Raw genomic sequence first — 16,462 nt, 5'->3', positions numbered from 1 at the left:
CCGACGTGAGAGTGAAAAGAAAATTAGAAAACAAACAGAGGGGAGGTGGAAACGCGCCCGCCCTTGAAGTGCAAAGACACCCCCCCGAAAGGGGCTTATCTTCAAAAAAGAGCCCTTGCGATGATACAAGAAAGAACAGACTTCTCACACCTTGTCTTCACTTCCCGGAGATCCTATCAGCCAGAAGTGCCTGTGATCTCAGTCAGACCTCTCTACCTTGCCACTCGCCTTTCAAGTCTGCGGCAGCTGTTTTGCTAAGACGGAGACCTTCCCACTTCATCCTTTTCTCCCTCGGTGATGGCGAGTGAGAAGACAGGCGGCGTTTCTGACGTGCTTGGGGAGAGGTAAATGTCACTCCAAAGCCTTTCTTTTGTATATTTTCTCGTGGATGGATTAGTTTGTTTAAAGAGCATCTCCTATTTAACACCTCATTGAGCAAAAAAACACGTACGGACAAGATTTTTTTTTTTAACTGGCTGCTTATAATGAGCTTAAAGTGCACACCAAGTACTTAAATAATTTGCTCAGTTTTCAGAAATACTGATCAGACAGGAGTTAGGCTCTGGGTGAGTAGTGAAACTTATATGTTTTATGATATGATACATATTTTCTCACTGTTTTTCTGTCCAAAAACAGACAAATCATGGCAATCTGGATGAACATTCAGGGTTTGAGTAAAGAATCCCAAACTGGAAATAAGATTTGCTACACTGGTTTCTTCTCCTTAGGATCTGGTTGGAGTCCCATGGCTCCTGTGTTGGCATCAGCAGGAGGGACGTCCATAAGCCAAGAGCAAGGAGTAGCCCTTGTCCATGTGGAGTCATTCCTGCAGTGTAATGGTAACACACTGCTTTTGCATTGCACTTCTCGTTAGCCTCCATAGACAGCAGTGACCTCCCACCCCCAAAAATGCTGATGTTCTCTTAGGAGATCTCCCTTCATCTGTTCCCTATCTTCATCTGACACAAACCATCCCGCAGGTCCTCTGTAACGGGATTACGTGGATGAGATCCACTTTATCGTGAGATCTTTGAGTGTTTATGACCTTTCGTTGGTCCTTTGTGACACTCCTGGGAGAGAAGTGCCCAATTCAGCCTGATAACATTCCTCTGCTGCTCTGCTCCTCTTCCTTCAGGAGTCTTTCCATTGGCTGCAGGGGGACTGCCCAAGGGGTAAAGTCCAAATCCCTTCCCATAGAGCAGGTCTCTTTCACAGAGCAGGCAAAGCTGTTTCTTCCTTAGGGAAAAATTAGCTCCAACAGCTTTCTCAAACCCTTCCAGCCCAATCAACTCTTGCTCTGTGCTTTGTAGGTCACTGCAATTTCCTATGAACTTGAGGGGAGATTTTCTTGGGAAAAGCTCTTTTTTTTTTTTCCCCCTGTAACTTTTCCAGCTGTTTATTTTCCCCAAGGAAAGTCAAATTATCCTTGAGCGTTGTATCAGCAGATGTATGAAAAAGCTGATCTGTCACACAAGAAAAACCTGAACTGAACAGCTTCCTGCATTTCCTGGACTGGGAACCTTAGAAAATAAGACCCAGACCATTTTTCTTCTAGCACAAAATGTCCAGTGTGAAATCAAACCACGATTCCTGGGACCTTGGAGGACACTTGGGGATTTGGTGACCTGGATGTATGCAGACTACAAGGGAGGGGAAGCCATTGGCCAAAACTAGAGCATTTCAGGGACAAGAGTAAAATGTAACAATGTTCTAGGGAGCTTGCCAGGGAGGCTAATGGACTGATCTCATTCACCTTGATGTAAGTCCAGAGCAGCTCCATGAAAGCCAATAGTGCTGCTCCTGGCTCCGTGCGGAGGTACCGCTGAGATCACAAATTACACATTTCTAATGAAGACAAAGTTCAAGGAACACGTGCCATGCATGGAAAGGGAGGGTGTAGCAGTGCCTCAGGTCCCAGGATTTGGATCCCAGAGGAAATGAAACTGGCTCAAGTATTAAGGATTTCGGAGGTGTTCTTTTGTTGACTTGCTGAGTAAATCAGGAGTAGTGATGCTAATTAATACTGTCCCTATGTTTGAAAGCAGGGACCCAGACAGGAGCTGCTGCAGCCCCACGTTGTCTGTGGTCCTTCAGACACAGTAAGGGTACAGAAATGCTGTTGCAGAAGTATCCTGGAGCAGCTGGAAAGCATCATCACCATTTCATTTCCAGGAGAGTTCTAACCTCAGGCACCCAATCCTTCTCCATCTGGGCTTAACCAAAGGGCTATAAGACCATGAGATATGTACATCCACCACAGCAAAACTGAGGTGCCACATCTCAGGTATGTACAGGACCTCAGCTGTGTGTGGATCATTCAGGATCTGCTATTCCTCCTTGCTGAATCTTCCCTCTGGAGCTCTCTGAGGATGTCTCAAGAGGGCTGTTCTCGCTATGCCCTCCCACAACCTGCTTAAACTGAGGTAAGGATGTATCTTAAGTGTCTTGCACAAACCCAAAGAGAAAGGCAGAAGAAAGAAAGGAGTAGTGTCATGAACTCATTTTTCAAAAATTTAGTTGAACATGGTTTAAAAAAAAAAGAAAAAAAAGCTGTGCAAGGCCTGGACAAGCTCCTTCCTTGGATGTGTAGAAAAAATTCATTGTGAGATCCCCAAGGATGCTGTCTCTCTGGTTTTAAATCTCATGCAAGAGAGAATAAATACAGAGCCCCTTCCCCCTCCTCCCTTGACATTTCATTTGTGATTAAGGCACTATTCATCGCCCCTCGTCTCCCAAAACCTTTACTATTTATGGCCCTGCTGGTTTTGCAGTGGTTGACACTAGCGTGCATTCAGCTCAGTTCTTCTCTCCCCGTCCCATCCTGTTCCCCCCTCCCCTCCCTACAGGCATTTCTCCATTTCAGTAGAGAAACCACTAGTGACTGGAGTGTCTGTGACCTCTGGGCTGCCAAACTCCCACTAACTAAATAAAAGCAGCCCAAGAGGGAGAGAGTGAGCATAAATCACCTCCTGTGACAGAGACCACCTGGTAACCGCTCACTGCGCGGAGGTGCCCAGTCTATTCCAGCTGCTGAGTTTGCACTTTCCCGCATTTTTATGGACACCATTGGAGAGATACATGGTGTTTACACAAGGAATGGAAATTTCAGTTTTACTGCATGTAACTGATTTCCTCAACTCGTGATGGGCAAGGTCTTTGATTAGCGAAGCAATGAGGCCCATCCCATCCCATCCCATCCCATCCCATCCCAGGGGTATGTGGAGAGCCTGTTCCCAGGTAGGATGGGGCAAACCTTGTAAGCTCTGGGCTCCTTCCGTGCTCATCCACGTGAAAGCTTTTGCCACCATGAGAGAAGATGAATGGGTTCATCTCAGAGGAAAGCAAGGTCAGATACAGGGCCAGGCAGGCTTGACTCCAGCCAAGAGTGGCATCTTTATGGTTCACCAGCTTTTTGATCTACACTGAGGGTGCCCATGTCTTCATCCTCCATGTCTGGGTGGCCAGTCCCCTCAAATCCAGCGTGCCTGAAGTACCTTCAGCCCACCTGAACATCATCAAGGATCACCCAAAGGTGTTCACAGAATCATAGAACAGTTTGGGCTGGAAGGGACCTTAAAGCTCATCTTGTTCCACCTCCCTACCAGGGGCAGAGACACCTTCCACTAGCCCAGGTTGCTCCAAGCCCCATCCAACCTGGCCTTGGACACTTCCAGGGATGGGGCAGCCACAGCTTCTCTGGGCAACCTGTGCCAGGGCCTCACCATCTTCACAGGGAACAATTTTTTTTTTCTAATATATAATCTAAATCTGCTCTCTGTCAGTTTGAAGCCATTTCCTTTTGTAATGTGAAGATCAGCTGAAGATCTGCCACTGCTGAGAGAAGAGCTCTTACTAGGGTCAGATATGGCCATTTCCAAAGACTTCAGGTTAGTCAATCCATGTGGTTGTGACAAAGTGAATTTGTGATTTGCTCCTGCCCTTTTACATCTGGTAAAGTTGCTTTAAATTATTTCCAGCCAGGATTGCAACGCTCATCTGTGGAGGCCTCACAGTTTGTTATTAAGTAGCATTGCCATTTTTAAACAAAAAGATGTATATATGAAGCAATGTTTATCAAAAAAAGACTTTCACTAACAAGAAGGGAATTTTGTTGATGGTCTTCCATGAACAAAGAAAATGGGGGCAGAGAGATGAACAACCATGAAGTTTAGTAACATTAATCCTGTGAAATGAAGTTTTAAGTGGGGAAATTAGGCTTAGATAAAAGTGATCCATAAAGGAGCAGGACAATAATATCCCAGAGGTCTCTGAAATTTAATAAAGAAAAAATATAGATTATATCAGAAAATAGCAACTAACAGGTGTGTGTACTTTCTTGTGATCACTCTTTTTCCTGACTGTAGAAATTTCAAAGCAACTTTTTTGTTTTGTTTTGTTTTTTTTCAGGGAGAGAGTTCTTCCCATCAGCATCTTGGATGAACAAGAGGCTAAGACAGATTTCAGGACAGGAACACAATTTTCCATCTTGGAGGTTGTTGCAGCCAAAATGCAGCTAGGGAAACGCTGAAGCCAGCTGATAGAGCAAAATCCTAGGACTGGGTGCACAATTAATTTTTTCAGACTTGTTCCAAACCCAAATAACTCAGAGGAAAAGCAGTTTGGAAATAATTCAGGTGAGATCAGCCAGAAACGCTGTTTTGCTTTTGCACGGAACAGCAAAGCCAAAAATCAGAATTGCAGTGAATGAACCCATTCACAGTGAACCTGCTCACGGTGAAACCTCCCCTTCTAACCCACCCCTGCTGACCCTTCACATCACGTGCTGTGCCTGGCTTGGTTTTCCTGAGAAACCCTGGGGGTGATGCCCAGGGTGGCATCATGAATGGCTCAGCTCAAAGAGGAATGGCAGTCCCAGATTGTCCCTCCACTCTTTTCCTGCCTCTTCTGCTCCTGTGGATCTTCCAACCACTTCTGAACTTCAGAGGAGGAGAAACTGGAGAAGAGAAGCTGGAGAGGAGTCTGGAGAGGGCTGTACACTGTTCAGTTGGAAGCTGCTGATCTAAAGTTCCTAGATATTTAAAAAGATCAATTTTCTGTGCATCTTTCCCCTCTTTGGATAACAGAACCAAGGTATCAGTCCTGCTGGAAGGTTGTCATGGGGCACTCCATGGGGGCTCCAAAATGCTGGAAAACTAAGAGAGCTACCAGCTTGAGGAATATCCCCCTGTTTCTTTGATCTATTGGAGATTTTTAAGGATCTGGGTATCCTACTCAGTTGATCCCTCTGGACTGACTGATATCCTGCTGGATCTGGCTCTGGGGTGAGCCACGGGCACCGTGGTGCTCAGCACACACACTTTGCTGATGCCTTGCACAGCCTTTCACGTGCATCCTTTGCCCCCCTGCCAGGACAGCAAGTTTGCTTTTTCCTGGAGCCCCTTCAGCCCTGGGATGCCAGAGAGGATGCCAGAAGGAGAAAATGCCTCAGTGACGTAAGTGCAGTAATAGCACTTGTTAGTGGTATGTGTGCTCCCTGCCAGGCGAGGGGAGAGCAACCGGGGTTTGCTCAGAACAGTGTCTCTGTGTCCCTTTCACACACAAAAAAAGCCTGAACCCTTTCCACAAGTCCACAAATTTAATTTAGGAGCGTTGCATGTTCTCAAATAAGGGTCTGGTTCACTCAGGTTTACAGAGTTACATTTAATTGGAGTGCTCTGAGTAGCAAAAATTGAAAGGTCTCCATAAAGACTTCGGCAGCCGGGACATTAATTGCATTATTTTCTTTACAGATAAATCTTATTTGGTGGAGCCAGCATCATCAGATAAAAAACAGATAAGATCAAACCTTGCCTTTAAATTCCAGATCTCCTGGCTTGAGAAAATATGGAGATCAGATTACGGTGTAACTTTCAATGGGCTTCAGAGATTTCTGCCCAAGTGGGATGGTAAAAAATGTAGATCCTTCAAGATCCTGGAAGGAACAGATATGCCGTATTTGTGCAGTAGTCAGCCGTTTCTGATAAGGAACAGAGGATATTCAGGTCTGATTGCTGATGTTTTCCACATAAAAGCTGTGTTCTCCTTCAGGAAAAGGACTCGAGTCTCCTCAGCAAACATTAAAGCCAGCCCTTACACCCAGCCTAACTCTCCTTGTCGGCTTTGATCCAAAACATTCTTCTAAGCAGGAGAAGGCTGGGGAAGGGAGAGGGGAAGGGACCAGGGGGAAGACTGAATAAGGGAGCCAAGAGGCTGCTCTGGAAAATCACTGCTGAAGTTACAGGAGGGGAATTAATCTTGAGAGGCCTCATGTAACAGTTCCATCCATCAAACGTGACACTGGTACCATTATTAGAGAAGACGGAAAATTAAATTGCAAAATTATCTGTTCTGTTTCATTGACTTTTTTTTTTTTTCTTCTCTCTCTCTTTCTTTCTTTCCTCTTTTCATTCCAGGCATCACTTGCAGCAACACCACTCACACTTGGCAGAGGGTTATTAAAAGCACCTGGCCATGAAAGGAAATCAGATCCCAGGGCACACTTGGTAGCGTTGCCATTGCAGAGCCATTGGTCCAAATGTGGCATGAGGGGGGACCCAGCTGATGCACTGGGTGGAGCGAGGATGAGGGGCCCTGTGTGGGATGCCCTGATGTGCCAAGCTCCTGGGTCACTGCATGGCATCATTTCCCTCGGGATCACAGCCAGATTGAAGTCCTTGCCCATCTCTAAACATGGGATACTCAGGGAGAGATGTTGGAGATGAGAAACACTGGTGCTGACTAGAGGGCACCCGTGCTATTATTCTCCTCTCCTTCTCCCTGATGCTCTCCACCTCCGTTTCTTGCTTTTTGGGTTTTGCTCTCCCCCCCTCCACATTTCCACCAGACATATCTCATCCTAAATTCCCCCCTCCTTCTTCTCCCACAGTCTCTCCTTTGCAGCTTCCAAACCCAATCTGAGGCAAGTTGGAACATAATAATTCAAAACCAACAGCAACATAAAAAGTAAATCCCTACTGGAATATATTTTGAAACAAGTGACAGACCCCCACCCCAACAGCTGTTTCTCTCTCAGTCCAAACATAGGGACACCCCAATGAGTGTCAAAGCCAGATCGGACGGGGCTCTGAGCAACCTGATGTAGTGGAAGGTGTCCCTGTCCATAGCAGGGGGTTGGAATGAGGTGGGCTTTAAGGTCCCTTTCAACACAAACCGTTCCATAATTCTCTCATTCTAAAATCATGGGAATCCAAGAGCAAAGGGACTGCCAGGGACCTAATGCCCAAAGTTAAACAGCTCAAGCCGTGTCTCTCTCCCAAGTGATGTGCAAAGGGTAAACATGAAGAATGAAGCACGAAAAATGGTTAAAAAGCCTCAGTATCCTTCAGACACTGAGTCTCTTATTAAATCAGAGTAAAAATTTATCAAGTAATGTCAGGAGTGGCTCAAGCCCTAATAAGTGGAAGAGTTCTGGTCAGTTTTGAGTCCTAATTGACTATTATCTCATAAACAAAATAAGGAAAGAGAAGCAGAAAAGAAATGACCTGAGTATCTCTGAGTTGTGCTGGTGGAAAGATCAATTCATAATACTAAGAAGAAATGTAAATAAATTATCCATCTTGGTAGGAACTTAACCCTGGCCTGCCATCAAAGATAATTTCTTTTTTTTCTGTATGTGTGCTTATATATCTGTGTGTATATATGTATTATTATTTAATCACATAATAGAATACGTGGGCATTTGAGGGCTGTTACCCTGGTGAAACAACATTATGTTAAAGTCTGAATTGTACAGAGCAGACAGTGAGGTTTTTACTGAAAAACCCTTTCCTCCCCTGTTTTTCTCTGCCTGATTTCTGGCTTTTCCTGGCTGTTGCATTGATGAGTAATTTATAGGGGTCAAGACATACACTGTAACTACAGCACCGTATTTTATGCTGCTACTGTTTCACTGACAGTCGAGACTTAATTCTGTAAAATAACAACGATAAATAGCAATATCCAGTTCTTGCGAAGTTCTTTAATCAGTTTCTCAAACTATTTTGCAAAGGGAAAAGGCATCAGGGTGGTTGCTCTGATGGACAAAACTTCAGCAGCTTCAATCAAGTGTTTCTCCTAGTTCTGATGGAAATTTATTTAGCAAACCATGACCCGTGGTCCTGTGGCTTTTGTGGGTGTCAAAATCAAAATGTAACACAATGGCCAGAAATCCTACAGAAATGTTGGTCCAAAGGGCTGCTGCTGCTCTGCAAAGGGTCAGGGAGATCCACGTTATCTCCAGCACAGAAACTGCCTGAGCTCATAGTCTTGGCTTTGGTATCAAAATATCTCATGGAGGTGGATGACCAGCTTCCCCCAGAGGCTGGATTTCCTTCTGTGACCAGAAACATCCCTCAAGGGATGAGAGATTTCTCTCCATACTATGACTCAGAATTGGAAAGGCTGAAGATGACATTTTTTTACATTTCTGTGGCCTGTTTTTTCTACCATCAGACTTGGAGGACACACCATATCTTCTTTGCACGGATTATCTCACAGTAATGGAGAAACTGCAGTATCAAAGGAAGCAACATGACCTAGCAGAGGTCATTCCTCCCTGTCAGGCACTGGGAGAGAAGATCCTGGTGGGGTTTGGGTTTCCTGGCTTGATTCTTTGCAAGTTTGACAAAGCCCTCCTGGGATACCTCTGGCAGAAAATGTCTTGCTGACCAAGATGAAGATTGGATGGATGGATGGAAGGATGGCCAGGTTGGATTGGGCACTGAGCAGTCTGGTCTAATGGAAGATGTCCCCACACACAGCAGGAAGGTTGGAACTTGATGATTATTAAGGTCCCTTTCAACCCAAACCATTTACTGATTCCATGTTTCTATGACTCAATGGAGGGATGGATGGATGGACGGACAGATGGGACTCACTCACACAGCTCCACTTGCTAAGCTAGAAGGAGAGACCAAAACCTAAGCAACAAAAACACTACAAAGTAATTCTCATTTTCCCCTTTTTCTCCAAACCTGCACATAATCCAGACCCAGCAGTGATGATTTTATGTTACAAACCAAGGTGGCCCAGAGCAGAACAAAGCACAGGGGAGGGTGGTGGTCAGTAGCTGGCTCAGGGGCTACTTATCTGTGTCTGTCCTGGCCTCTTCAAGTGCCTCCATCACCATAAAGAAGTCAGAAATGCCCCTCTGCCCTCACCCCAACCTCTGGTAATAAATCTAGGGAGAAGGAACATATAGCACAGCGAGGGACTGTGCCAGAACTGTCTCTGGAGCAGCACAGCCAGGACGGCAGTACCAGGAGAACATAAATTTCAGCCTGTTCTGCCTTATACCATGAATGCTGAGAGAGAGAAATGTAATACAAGCCTCTCCCGGGCCATTCCTGTGCCAAACAGCAGCCTCTAGATCATTTGTTGGTTTATTATAAACAGGCTCCTGCTGCAGTTTCGAAGCAGATATTTTTTATGAATAAATGTGGGGCTTTTTCTTTCCCTCCGCCTGCAAAGCCGTCGCTTGCAAACCCTCACGTGTCACTGCCTGAAAACCCAGCGCTCCTGCAAACTGGGTTGTTTGACTTCTGCACTTGGGAGCGGGGGTTATTTTGGGGTTGCTCCTGGAAAACTTGTTCTCATTTGCCTTTCCCAGCCCCGCCTGCACTGGGAGGCTCTGAATGTCCCTTCAGGAATGATCAGCAGCAGTTGGAGTGTTCAGACCCAGACTCCCTGTTTACTACTTGTGCAAAGGCTTTTTTTTTTTTTTTTCCAATCAGTGTAAATGCAGTTGATCACTTTATATCCTCTGTATATTGTTTCTTAATATGAATGAAGTGAGGCAGCCTCACAGCCATCACTCAGATTATGGCCCAACATAAACTCACACAGTTTGGGTTTGCAAACTGTGAAAACAGCTTAAACTGTGAAAGGAGAACATGGTCATGTTGTTAACACTTAGCATTTAATATTTTATCAAAAATTAGGGCCAGGATATCTTTGCTGTGTACAAATTTGATCTGTTTACCTTGCTTTGGGTTTTTTTTTTTGTTTTTTTTTTAAACAATTCTCACTGTTAAAATGTTATATCTGCTGCTGAGTAATCCAAGACAAATAAACCTGCTGTGAGTGCATTTAGAAGAAGCAGCTTCTTGCATTCAAACGAGGTAAAGAGAAAGAAATATTTGACCTTTTTGCCAAAAATATTATGGCTTGCATTTGCTTTTTATTTTCCTTTTATTAAATCACTTCTATAAACCACTCCGAAGTTTCAGTTTATTCGGTGACAATTAGTTTATGGTGTTTCTGAAGTGGATTTAGATTGGAGTGATAAAATTACAGGCCAAAATTACAACCATAATGGAAAATACTGGTTCATGTTTGGCTTTACATACCACAACTGAAAGATTATCAGCCATTGCCAATAAGCAGGAGGAAGTAAAGATAATAGTATATGTGTTTATAGACATGAGCTGGATTCCAGGATATGCCACAATAGATTTGTAGAAGGTGAACTGGAATATTTAACTGTGTTTCATTAATGGAGAAAAATCTGGCAGGTTGTAAAGAGGTAACTACAGTTCAGACACTTGATTTGTATGATCTTTCCAGGAAAAATGCACATTTTGTAAACCCTCAAATTAACAGCTCTCTGAATGGCAGTTCAGCTGATGACACCACAGAATAATTCCCTCTTTCCTTTGTGTTCTCAAAAAAAAGTGAGGTGGTTGGGATGTTTTCTGGAGATGGATCTTGTCTTTCAGGTGAATGCTTGCAAAAAAAAACAACCCAGAATTCTCTTCCAGAGATAGGAAATATCACCAAAAAAAGAGGTTTTGATGCTCAGCTTGATGCTCCTGCATAATCCCAGCTGGGGCAGAGCTTCCTGTCTGTCCTGGCTCAGGCATCACTCCCTTTCTCCAGTGCTCTGCCTCTTCCAGGATGCTCCGTGCTTACAAATCCCATAGGATGTTGGAGTTGCCAGTTAGTGCTGATTGGACATGAAATGTCCTGGTGGCTCCTCTGGTAGGTTGGGATCCTCCTTCCTCTTTCTTCCACTGAAGCATCAAGACTTTACCAGGGGCAGCAGTAGTACCTCATCTTCATTCCAGGTACTGCCCTCCCAGTCTCAATCCTTCCTACAGCAGTGTGTGCCAGGAAAACTGCAGGACTCCCCTCTCCACCTTTCCCCTTCTCTCTCCTTTCTTTTTTCCTCCCTTTCTCCCTCTTTCCCCCAGCAGAAGCCATGTCTTTTTCCTTCTCTGTTGACTTACCTTTGTTTTGTTTTACATGATCATGTGGAAGCACAGAACCATGAAAGGAAGAAAAAACCCCAAACCAGAACACTATTGCTGTGCATGTACCCTGAGAAAACATCCTGAAAATCCTGAGCTTTCACAGAATCACAGAATCATTTAGGTTGAAAAAGACCTCCAAGATCATCAACCTGTGACTGATCCCCACCTTGTCACCAAGCCCAGAGCACTGAGTGCCACATCTCGAACACCTCCAGGGATGGGGACTCCACCACCTCCTTGTGCAGCCCCATCCCGTGCTTAACAATTTAACCTTGAAAATTTTGGATGCTCATGGGTAATATAGTCTGTGTTTGAAACTTCCTGAATTTGGTTTACCCAGAGTACACCCACGACAAAAATGAGCCCAGTGGAGCTCTTCAGTTTTCCAAGAGTTTCTAAATTTGTTGTTACATGGGAAATATTACATGGGACTCAATGATCTTACAAGTTTTGTCCAACCTAAATGATTCAATGATTCTAGAAATTAACACAGTCCTCGAGCAAAAGGAAAGGTGAAGGGGTTCCTCAGGTTATGAGAAAGCTCTGTGGAAGAAATTCACATTTAATGATCCCAGGTAAGTTTGTTTTGATGGATGCACATGGTCAGAGGCTGTGTAGTATCCAAATAGCTCTGGGAAGGGGGTTTTATTCTGATTGCAGATTTGCAGGTGTGGAGCACCCTGTGAAATGGTTGCTGCTGAAGCACAGTGATCAGCACTGGTTAAAACCCATTCTTGGAGAACACTGAGGAGAGCTTTTCTAAAGAAATGAGTCCATGCTGCTGAGAAACTGAAAACATTAGTGGTCTGAAAGAGTGTCATTATTTCTGCTGTAAAAATGTACGGGGTAGTTTGGCATCTCCGCCTGACATCTGCTCCTCATTGTCTTGTGCCAATGCAAACTCATCAAGTCAGAGAAGATGAAATATTCCCCTCTGCTCCCAAACCCACCTCTCCCCTGGCTTGCTCTGCAGCTGTCAGCAGCTCAGCCACCTTGGTTTCATTACTGGAGAGTTCCCCCTGGGCAGCCACTTCTGCTGCTGACAGTTCTGCTCGGAGTCCTGCTGAGCCTGGTTAAGATGCAGTTTCCCCATGGCTCTCCACATCTCCTTCCCTTCTCCAGCAGAGTCGTGTGGGACAAATCTCATGAGGAACACCATGTCTTAATGTAAACCCACGTCGATGAAGGTTTTAAGTTGCAAGTTTGGATTCTCCTTCACCAGGGAAAAACTAAGAAATACCAAACTAAGAAATAGCACTGAGGAGCCAGTGGTCCAGAAAGATGGACAGCGTAGAAATTGTAACCATGAAAGAAAGTCAGAAAGAGAGTCCAAAGTCTAAATGAGAAGAAAAAAAAGCAAATATTGCAAATTAGAATTCATTAAAGCCTTTGAGATTTGACAAAGCTCTTTCTCTTAGTTTGTCTTGAGATAGTCTTTTGTTGCCAACTAAATTAACAACCTTGCAGTCATCAAAAGGGGAAAAGGTTGGGAGGGGGAGGTAGGTCCTCAGGAGATGCTGGAGGGTTATGTAGAAATCCTAGAGCAAATGGAGTTGCCAGGAGAAGAGTTTGGAGGAAGCAAGCAATCTCAGGAAGTCAATTTGTGCTGAAGAGCAGGGCTGTGTTTTCAAATCCAAAATAAACTAGCTTTAAAACAAACCAAAGACCCAGTGGATCCAGGCTTCTGGATACAGCATTTGAAAATGTTGGCCCCAAGCGATGCCTAAATGTGCTGTAAATCCCTAGGATTGCACACACACATCCATGCTCACACACGGGGAGGCTCATAAAAACCCAGCTTTATGGGAGCTGAGCTTGAGCTCAGAAGCTCAAGGAAGCAGCGAGTCTCTGTGGGCCCATCTGCACAGCCCAGCCGTCTGCTGCTGGTGCACGACCAAAATGCAGCTGCAGAACAGCTGTGCTGAGCCCCAGCCTGTCCTGGCCCCACGGATACCCCAGGTCTGGGGTGTCTGCGGGGAATCCAGGATGCCTGCTGGGGTGGGAGCTGCAGAAGGATCATCAGCCCTGCTGAAACCCCATTAATCCAGCAGCTCTTCACACCCCAAGCCCTGTAGAGGCATTGGAGATCCTTGTCCACCACCTGAGCCCAATCATTCTCCTGAGGAGCACAGGGCTCCCATTAGCTGGTGGCTCCTTCTACCCTATCAGAAGTGAACTAACCTCATCATCACTGTAGGTGGGGTCTGTATTCCTGGGGTCTATTTCCACTGGCTCAACCCTGAGAACCCTTCCTTGCTTTGCTCTGGCCACAGCTGGTTCCTCTGGGAATGGACCCTTGGATGGTGCTCAGCTACACAGGCATTGCTGGTTTTTCATCTTGGTTTGGCTCCTGGCTCTGCTTCCAGTCCAAGTCATGGATGAGTAATGCCTTTGGTTGCTTCAATTCTTCACTTTTGTTATCTCTGGTGTTGGCACGTGGATTTAAACATGGCTGGGTCTGCTGAGCTTGGCTCTTCTTGTCTTGGTCAAGGTCCTCTCGTGGGCTCTGTTCCCAGGGTGCTTTGAAAGCTGTGCCAGGCATGGCCAGGGCATGTAAAGCTGTGCCCTAAAGGTGAGCCTGGACCTGAATATGGGTTCATGCCCAGTTTCAGCACACAGTTAAGATATCAGTATAGCTTGTAGAGCTTCATTCAGGAGTTCTTTGGGATCATTGCACCAGTATGTGTTTGTTTTGGAAAGAGGAAAGTATTGCTTGAGGTGCCTCTACCAGGACCAATCCAACTTTTTTTGCATGCCCTGGCCATGTGTGCACATAGCAGCCTGGGGTTAGGAACGTACAGCTAAGGAGTGCTGAGATATATTTTAAGACCTGAGCTTTGGGGAGCCAAACTATTGAGCTCCTCTCTTGGCAGAGAGCTCTTTAATTTCAGATTTTTCATGGCTGTTAGCATTTATCCTGGTTTGGACTTTCCCATGTTCTTATTTCCATGTAGTCGGTACCATTTCTGGATTGCAGCTGAGAAGTGCAGTCTTCCCCCAGGAAGATTTGCAAGCAAACCAGCAAACTGTCTATTACTTCAAGCTGGAACATGGCCCAAACCTTTCACCACTCATGGCAGGGTATTGACAGCTCCAAGCATTTTCTCTAAACTGTTGATGTTGTTTGGTATGGTTGTGATATTTTCTCCTTAGGCTTGAACTGTCGTGCCTCATTGCTTTGTTTATGCAAAGCCTCACAGAGTTCATTAGGAAAGTGTGGGCTGGAAAAAATGTCTCGTGCATGAAGCAGCTCATCGGGGGAAGGAAAACCAAATCGAAGGCTCTGGGGTGGTGGACCTATATGGTATGGTTTACAGCACGCTGGTTTTTTAGGACACTGATGGATGGATAGGTCCAGAGTCAGTGCTGACTTAGTGGGTGCACAGCTCTCCTTCCCCTATCATTGCAGCTGGAGAAGATTTCCAGCATCTGGAAGGTGGGCTGCACTGCTAGACCTGATGACTGGAAATCCTGGAAGGTTTTGCAACGAATCTAAACGTGTCCAGATCCAGGCTGCTGCTTGTGTGTGAAGGCTGATTGCATGTGCGTGTTTGTTATGGGATCCCTGCATTGTGGAGTCTGTATAGGAGCACTGCATGGGCATTTTGTATCCCAAATGGGGAGTTCTCAACTCTCAATGATCCCAAACCACCTCCCGAACTGTTGTCTGGGTCTGGGCTTGGGGATGGTTCCCTGATGTCAGGCAGACAAGCCAACTGCCTGGCTCCTAGGAGGGCTGTTAAAGTGGAGATGTAATGTCCAAGCTGATGATCACCTGAACCCATCTAGCCTGGAGGTGGGAAAGGGAGTGTTGCACCTTGTAGATGTACCCAGAACAACTCTGGGATTCACATCCAGACCTAAAGCCCCTTTCCAGGCTTTTACATAGCACAGTTTGTCAACAGCTCTCTGAGGGCTCTGGAGGCTTTCAGAGACTTTAGCCAAAGCCAGCACTGGTCTGGGTATTTTCCTTTCCGCTCCATGGGGGCCACTCCTGTCATCCTGATTCTCTATCGAGGGGTTAAGTTCCCTGTGGGAGATGCTGATTTCATTACAACCCCAGGCTATAAACACTGCGTGCTGCAGCACTGACTAATTGCTGGGTGTTATTGGCAGATGGAAAAGTGTGCACATGGGCCAGGAGATCAATTCAGCCCCTTGCTCTCTGCCAGCAAGTGAGTTATCTCCATCTCAAGTGATTTTTATTTCGCTTCTTAATCTCATTTGTAAATGCGATCCCCTGATGACACATGTACAAAACCTTGGCTTGCAGCACCATGTTGCTGAGATGAAGCTGGAAGGAGCTCCAAGATGTATAAGCTGTTTTAAACATGGACTTAAAATCCCCCTTCTTTATTTTCTCCCTAGTTGGACTTACTTGGGCTAAGTGGGTGAATGAAAAGAGGAGATGTGTCTTTGTGATTTAAAGGGGCTGAGGAAAGGGGAACACATCTTGTGCCCAGATGAGGAACCAGAACCCTGGAGGAGCTGGTTTCTTCTTCCAGATTTGCTGTTTTCCCAAGTGCTACTGAGTGGGTCACTTCTCATTTATTCCATGTCTCCTGTTTTTTCTGTAGGTTTTAGTCAAAGATTTGCCCATGAGAAGTTTCAAGGGTGATAGTTATTCTAACTAAAGGCTTCAGCTTGCTACTGAAATACTCTGCTGTAGCTTGAGATGATTACAAGGGGAAGAAGGATTCTGTGGAGCCTGGTCTTTCCTTAGCTTCACACAGGGATGTATTTAATTAGAGAAGCTTATGTCTAATTCTATATTGTCATATGTATATTGAAAGTGCTACTTCCATCTTCAAAGATGTTTAAGTAATGCTTTGATTCCAGTGGGAGCTATGTATGCAGCTACATGTCTTGTTCTAGTTTTGATCAGGTGTGATTTCAATTCATCCTCACCTGCAGCCTCGTGGTTGTCTTTGCTTGGGTGAGCAATTGTATTAAAATCAGTGCAGTGGTTCTGTATGTCACTTCAGGGGTTTTTGGTCTGGAGATGCTGCTGCTGGGCGTCAAGGCTAAATCACACCCATGAAATCATCACAGAATCCTAGAATGGTTTGGGTTGGAGGGGACTGTTAAGATCCTCTAGTTCCAACCTCACAGCCATGGGAAGGGACACTTTCCATGAGACTTGGATGCTCCAAGCCTCATCCAACTTGCCCTTGAATGTTTCCAGGGATGCACCCATGTCTGCATCCTAGACA

At 45.3% G+C, this 16,462-nt stretch overlaps 2 long non-coding RNA genes across 2 annotated transcripts; both read left to right on the top strand.

The window, feature by feature from the left end:
• Nucleotides 1–1,143: 1,143 nt before the first annotated feature.
• On the top strand, nt 1,144–4,799 carry LOC135421800 (uncharacterized). Its single transcript, XR_010434200.1, has 4 exons — nt 1,144–1,202; nt 2,173–2,284; nt 3,783–3,887; nt 4,412–4,799. It is a non-coding gene; the product is annotated as an uncharacterized LOC135421800 (long non-coding RNA).
• Nucleotides 4,800–5,325: 526 nt separating this feature from the next.
• On the top strand, nt 5,326–6,342 carry LOC135421799 (uncharacterized). The gene is made up of 2 exons (XR_010434199.1): nt 5,326–5,453; nt 5,751–6,342. It is a non-coding gene; the product is annotated as an uncharacterized LOC135421799 (long non-coding RNA).
• The last annotated feature ends 10,120 nt before the right edge of the window (nt 6,343–16,462 follow it).

This window comes from Pseudopipra pipra, chromosome 14 (genome assembly GCF_036250125.1).
Source record: "Pseudopipra pipra isolate bDixPip1 chromosome 14, bDixPip1.hap1, whole genome shotgun sequence".
Lineage (NCBI taxonomy): Eukaryota > Metazoa > Chordata > Aves > Passeriformes > Pipridae > Pseudopipra > Pseudopipra pipra.
Note: the sequence above shows the minus strand (reverse complement) of the source record. Positions and strands in the feature narration are given on the sequence as shown.